General features: G+C 37.0%; 1 protein-coding gene across 1 annotated transcript in view; it reads left to right on the top strand.

Annotated features, from left to right (window-relative positions):
* Positions 1-1016: 1016 nt before the first annotated feature.
* The window catches only part of LOC145681643 (uncharacterized), a 238272-nt gene continuing 233288 nt past the window's right edge, over positions 1017-6000 (top strand). Inside the window, exon 1 of the mRNA XM_081753264.1 lies at positions 1017-1179. The gene's annotated coding sequence lies outside the window, so the exon portion shown is untranslated. The remainder of the gene's footprint in view (positions 1180-6000) is intronic.

Here is a 6000-nt window from a genome sequence, read left to right as displayed (position 1 = left end):
AAAAGGGAGAGAGCGGGGCATCGGCCCCGGGCGTCAAAGTATGGGGCCGCAAAATTCAGGAGAAAAAATAAAAGATATATAAAAATGGAAGGAAAAAGTATTAAATAGTGCTCAAAATCAAGGAAAAGCAGGGTTTATTTTTGAAAATTTTCTTACGCATGGCACCAGCCATGTGACGCTTTGCGGCTGGTCTGTCGACCTCACTCATATTTACGGGGGCGCCGTCGTATACTCTCGCCCCGGGCGCTGATTTTCCACGGCACGGGCACTGGATACCAGCACCTATTTTATATACTATTAGACAGTGTTTTGTACAAAGTTCCCTACAAGGTGGGTGTAAATGAGCAAATGAAACCATTTCCTAAAGTATAGGTGGTTAGAAATAAGTGTACTATATATTTTTATTTTATGTGATATAAGCGAGCCCCAAGTAAAGTAAATAGAGTTGTTTGTGTACAATGATATAACAGAACAGCAGAAATTGACTTATTTTCGATTTTAGTTCAGTTTTCAAATCATTCTGATTGAGATTTTGTGTGTTGATTCACACAGTGTCCTGCCCGTGACAACCATGTGTCCCGCCCGTGACACAGTAAAGTTGAGTTTTTTTTTATTAATATAAATATTTGGCAAATTTCTCTTAAGTGAAGTTTGGTAAAAAAAAATTCATCATTTACACATTTCCGTTTAAATAAAAACATTTTGAGCTAAGAAATCACAGAATTTTGTAACATTCACTTGGTGTGTCGAAACTCAGTTCTCTTTTTTGTCCCCGCCCGTGACAGTCGTTTAGGATTTAATATTTTCTACTCTAAACAGAAAACATCAGCTACATATACTCCTAAGTCTGTACTGCTCATGTATCATACAATTAGCAGAATTTATGTTGTATTTTTAGAAATATACAACTTTAAAGCTTCAAAAATGTAGTGTAAATGTCCTGCCCATGACGATGGAATGGCCCATATCTTAAGATATAAACCTATTAAAGGTTAAGAGAGTAGAAGAAGAAACACAAATCAGTTTGTCTGTAGCACTTCTTAGAAGTACTTTTAATTTGTTACTTGGAACTGAAGTTAACATTTTGTAATTACTCTTATCACGAATTACGTGAAACTATTAATCACAGTGTTACATTATAATTTGTGGTAATACTTGTTTTACTGACTGAATTTACAGGTAACTGCTTCGCCTCCCACTCACTATTACTATAGTAATTGGGATTATAATTCGATATTAATTCTTTCTCTAATTTCGGTGATTTTTTAGCAGAAGGGGAGCAGCAATTTGTTTCTGAAACTGTTCCGATAATGTCTGTTCTCATTAAGTTAGTTTAAATTAGACGAGGTTATTTTAGGTTAGGTTGGGTTACTTTAAGTTATATTATCTTATTTTTGAAACCGTGATAAAATTTGGGGTTAAGTTCTAATGTTGGGCGTCCGTTTCCAGCATTTTTTTTAAATTTACAGGGAATATATGGATAATTTGATCGTTTGTGTGCTTGATTGTACAAAAGGATCCCCAAAAATATCTTTATTTGTTATATATAAACGGTTACAAACGTGGGACTATTCGGCGAGCGGAGGGAACTACTTGGCGCAAGGTAAAAGAATAGCTGCATTGTTGGAAATTAACCTGCATTTATATTATCAACATGGCGGCAAATATACCGTAACGATGTACAGGATGTAAACTGACTGTGTTAAATTTCTTGAAGCAATACGTTCATAACGAGCAAAATCTTCTAAAACTATGTGAAGAGCATGAATTAATGAACCTAAGAACAAATTGTGGGAAGTGACAGCGAAGAATCGTGGAGAAAGTTATTGTTTTCGGTAGGAACCAAAGTACTAAGGTAAGTGAAAAAGAACTATATTAATTAGAGTTTAATGACGACTGGAAATAGCGTGCCCCCTGGGACTCAAACCCGCCTTCACTCGCTGACGCTCGCTCGGCAATACTGTGTGAATTATATAGTAAACTGTTCCAACGTCCAAGGTCACCTCTATTGACCTATGTTGTATATGGAAACCAAACCTAACCTCTCCCCTACCTCACGATATAACGAAAGGAACTTTGAGGTCAGTTAAGAACGTCGAAATTGAAAATCTATGAATTTTAGTAGCGTTTATGAAGATTTTGCTCGGAAAGTATCGGACGCCCCTTTCGGAAAAAATGCCGAAATTTGTTTATTCTCATTAATATTAGGGTTAGTTCAGGTCAGTTTCGTTTAGGTCAGATTAGGTTTAGTTCTATTGTTAGGTCTGAGTACTGGCATTTTACATTTCTTCCGCAAATTTTGTATTTTTTACGTATTTCTGGGCCCCTTGTGCTAAACGTACTTATTAACCCGGGAACGGTCGAGTGTTGACTTGAGACGCGAGGGGTCGACAGGTGAATGTGGCGCTCACAAATTACGCATAGTCACATTTATGAAGCTTGAACTACTCCAACAGAAGGGAATAAAAAGGTTACACATCACTCTCACAGACAAGACACATCACGAGAGAGCTAGACGGCGCCTCAAGTCTGTGACCCCACTAGAGCGGCTTTGAAATGAAAATATAAACCAAGGTGAGCGCTGCGCTCACCTGTCGACCGTTCCCGGGCTAATTTCCTTCTTTTTGTCCCATAAATGATTTGCGTTAAGCGACATCAAAATATCTTAATTGGCCTAGATAAAATTGAATATTGCCACAGAAGTAATTGTTAAGAAATTACTTATTTCGTTTATGATTTACGTATAAATAGTTTTTCGAATGTACGGAATGAAAACAGTTAAAGAAACACTAGTCGTCCTGTGCTAGCCTCATGTGATTAGCACAATGCTATCTAAGCGTGTCAGGGCAGGTTTCGGTTGTTAAACCCGTGCGCTACTAGTAACGCTCAGATGTGCACATTAAACAACACCTTCCGTACACAGTGCTGAAATACATCGCCGGTAGAAAATAGCACGTAATAGAGCCTTTTATATCAAGTGCAAGGCACATGTAGAACCTAATGATTTTACACTACTAACCCTATACTTATAAACCTAATACACACCTCTATCACGTTGTTTTTAATTTTGCAGCGTGCAAAAATTTCTGCTTTTTAAATTATTTCTTGCAAAGAATTGAATTTTAAATGCAAATCTTCAATCAACATTTTATGGAAGGTCTGAGTGTTTTTACAAAATCACTTTAGGTCTATGAGTACGTACACCTGGAGGACTTGCGTCATGAAATGCGCATTGATCTAAAACAGAAACCAACTTCCACTACGTCCCCTATAAAAATCACTAATGCTATCTAACTGATTTAAGGCAGCAATGTTGCAGGGTAGGCGATACTAGGAAAGGCTTGTATCCGTTGGGGCAGGCGCGTCATATATTGTGATTAGAAATATAAACGTCAATAGTGAAAACACTTCAAATGGCACAAAAACTTTACCTTATGTGTGCCTTAGCATTTTGACTTTTATATAGTTGCTCATGATAGCTGTGTACCCTTCACATCACATGGCACTTTACATAATTATGGTTATGTTATGGAGAATTACGTTTTGAAGAGCATACTATATTACTACTTCATTTCACATGTGAGAGATTCTATGAAATGCTAACGTCTAATCCTTTTCATTGTTCCGTAATTAAAACCTTCTACTTTGATTTTCTCTGATATTTGAATACAAAAATACTTAGTTCAACAATTTTGTTACCCTATTACGGACATTACAGACTTGACCCTGTTTTTGGACAAACCCAGTAAGTTACCTGAAACAAGTTCAATTGTGTTTGGAAACCTTTCGATCAATATAGATCACGATTTAAAACATAGCTTATTACGAATTCAGTGTTTAACAGTATGACATAGTGTCATTCGAAGTATTTTCGAATTGCAGCAAATTACAGAAAAACAAGTTATTTTATCAGGAACTTTACCAATCTGTTGTTATGTTTAGTGTGTTTAACCATTATCCGGCTACTGGGCCTCGGAGGCCCCGTTTGCCCGGATAAGGGTTAAATGTATATGAATTGATTTTATTTAAAGAGCATCAGTCATTGAATATAAAATTTAGGAAAACAACAAAAAACTGTCTCAATGAAAGTAGTTTTCGAAGCCGCCAATGTTAGGGCTGGTGATTCATTATCCTTTAGTAGGAATTTTAACATGAGCATTATCTTTATGTGATCAGAGACGTGGACATTAACAAAAGCTGAAATATCCAATCTGGAAGCACATGAAATGTAGTATTAGCGCAGAATGTTCTGCATATCATGCACCGAAAGGAAAAGGAATGAAGAAGTACTAAAAGATCCTAATGAATTATGACAGATCATGAAGATAATATGAAAAAGAAGAAACAGCATTTCTGGCCAACCTATGCGGCACCCCGATTGGATCACCGTGTTAATAGATGGAAAGGCAGAAAGAAAAACAAGGAAAGAAAGACCAAGGACAGAATATCTAGCTACAGTTATGAAGAAGATACCTTATCAATGTATAAAAGAGCTCTCCCAGGAGGAAGAGAAGTTTTAAAATTTCCATGTTGCCCATCAACCTATGATTGAGGTGAGAAAGAAGAAGAATGTTACTTATTGTCAAATAGACACACTATTTAGTACAGAAGAGTTATTATCTATAAAGAATAGGCGATGGTCAAAAGTTTTTGTAAAAAAAAAATATAAGAAAAGAAAAACAGGTTTTATGTCCATCCCCAATAAGATCACAGTTCAGAAGTCGCATAATGTGATTTGCTGAACAAAATGTAGTATCTAAATGCAGCGTATCTAGTCATCATTTTTGTCAGTCTCTAATGTCAGTGGCTAGCGCAAAAATTCACATTAAGGCTGTGTCTTCTCTGCAGGAACAAAGGTTTTTAGTCGCAACATGTCTTTCATTTTACATGATTTAATGGAAATTTTCCCTTTAGGATATGCCATCCCTTGTAGGAGTTGAATCACGTGATATTGTTGATGTGCCATCTGTAATGTGCGACAAATGAGGCCATTGATTGTTGTGTAGCCTTTGATATAACCTTTTCTTTACTTCTCAAAAAGGAAGTTAAGCAGGTTTGATATCGGAAATGACACTCGTTCCGTCTTTGGCTTGTGCTCATTTTTATTGGAAATAAATATATATTTATAGTAGTCCATCCACCACTGATTGCAGTAGTAGATGTAAGCTTCTATGACCTTAGGTGCAAACCTAACAGGTTTAATGCCTACTTGTGGTCGACGAAATCTATAGTTATGATTTTTCGGAAATAGTCACAGTGCTGTTAGTGTGAACACTCAACATCAGGATGCTTTTCTTGATACCACCTCCAAATCTGCGTTATATTAAGGTCTGCATTTATGTGGAATACTTTGTGTTCTTCACCGGGAATGTTTCAAATGGTTCCCTATCATCAGTTGGATGTGATGGCATTAGACAAACCTCACCCTCTTCGGTCTTTTGGCGATTTCCCAACTAATATTAAGTCACTGATTTCTTTAAATTTACATGTATTTCTTACTCTTGTCCCAATCTCTTCCAGATTGCCTTCCGTCGCTAGACACATGAAAAGAACAACTTTCCGTCAGTTATACTTCAGCAAATGTAATGTGAGTCACAATTGTCAGCTTTTACCAATTTCCAGTTTCCATCAGACTCCAAAAATAGTGCCCGCATTTTCCCTACTGCCAAAAGGAAATGGCCTTTTTTTGACGCATCAACCTCTCGTTCGAATCAAATTCTATCAACGCCGTATCGTATTAGTGAACTTATAACAATAATACATGATTCAGCCAAACAAAACAATGAAAATGTATTCACCAATTAATTTACGCTTTTGAAGGAGTTACCGACTTTTCTGTTAAAACAGCATCAGTCAGGCATTTTTGACCTACTGCCAATGCGCAAACTGTTCCTGTTCCAGTTCCGGTTCCTGTCCCGGTTTCGATTCTTGTTCCGGTTCCAAATCATGTTCCGGCTCCTGTTCCAGTTCCCAGGGAGAAGACTACATGCAACGAGTAGC

The sequence above is a fragment of the Thermobia domestica genome, chromosome 3 (assembly GCF_964235325.1).
Source record: "Thermobia domestica chromosome 3, izTheDome1.hap1.1, whole genome shotgun sequence".
Taxonomy (NCBI): domain Eukaryota; kingdom Metazoa; phylum Arthropoda; class Insecta; order Zygentoma; family Lepismatidae; genus Thermobia; species Thermobia domestica.
This window is presented reverse-complemented; position numbering and strand designations above follow the sequence as displayed.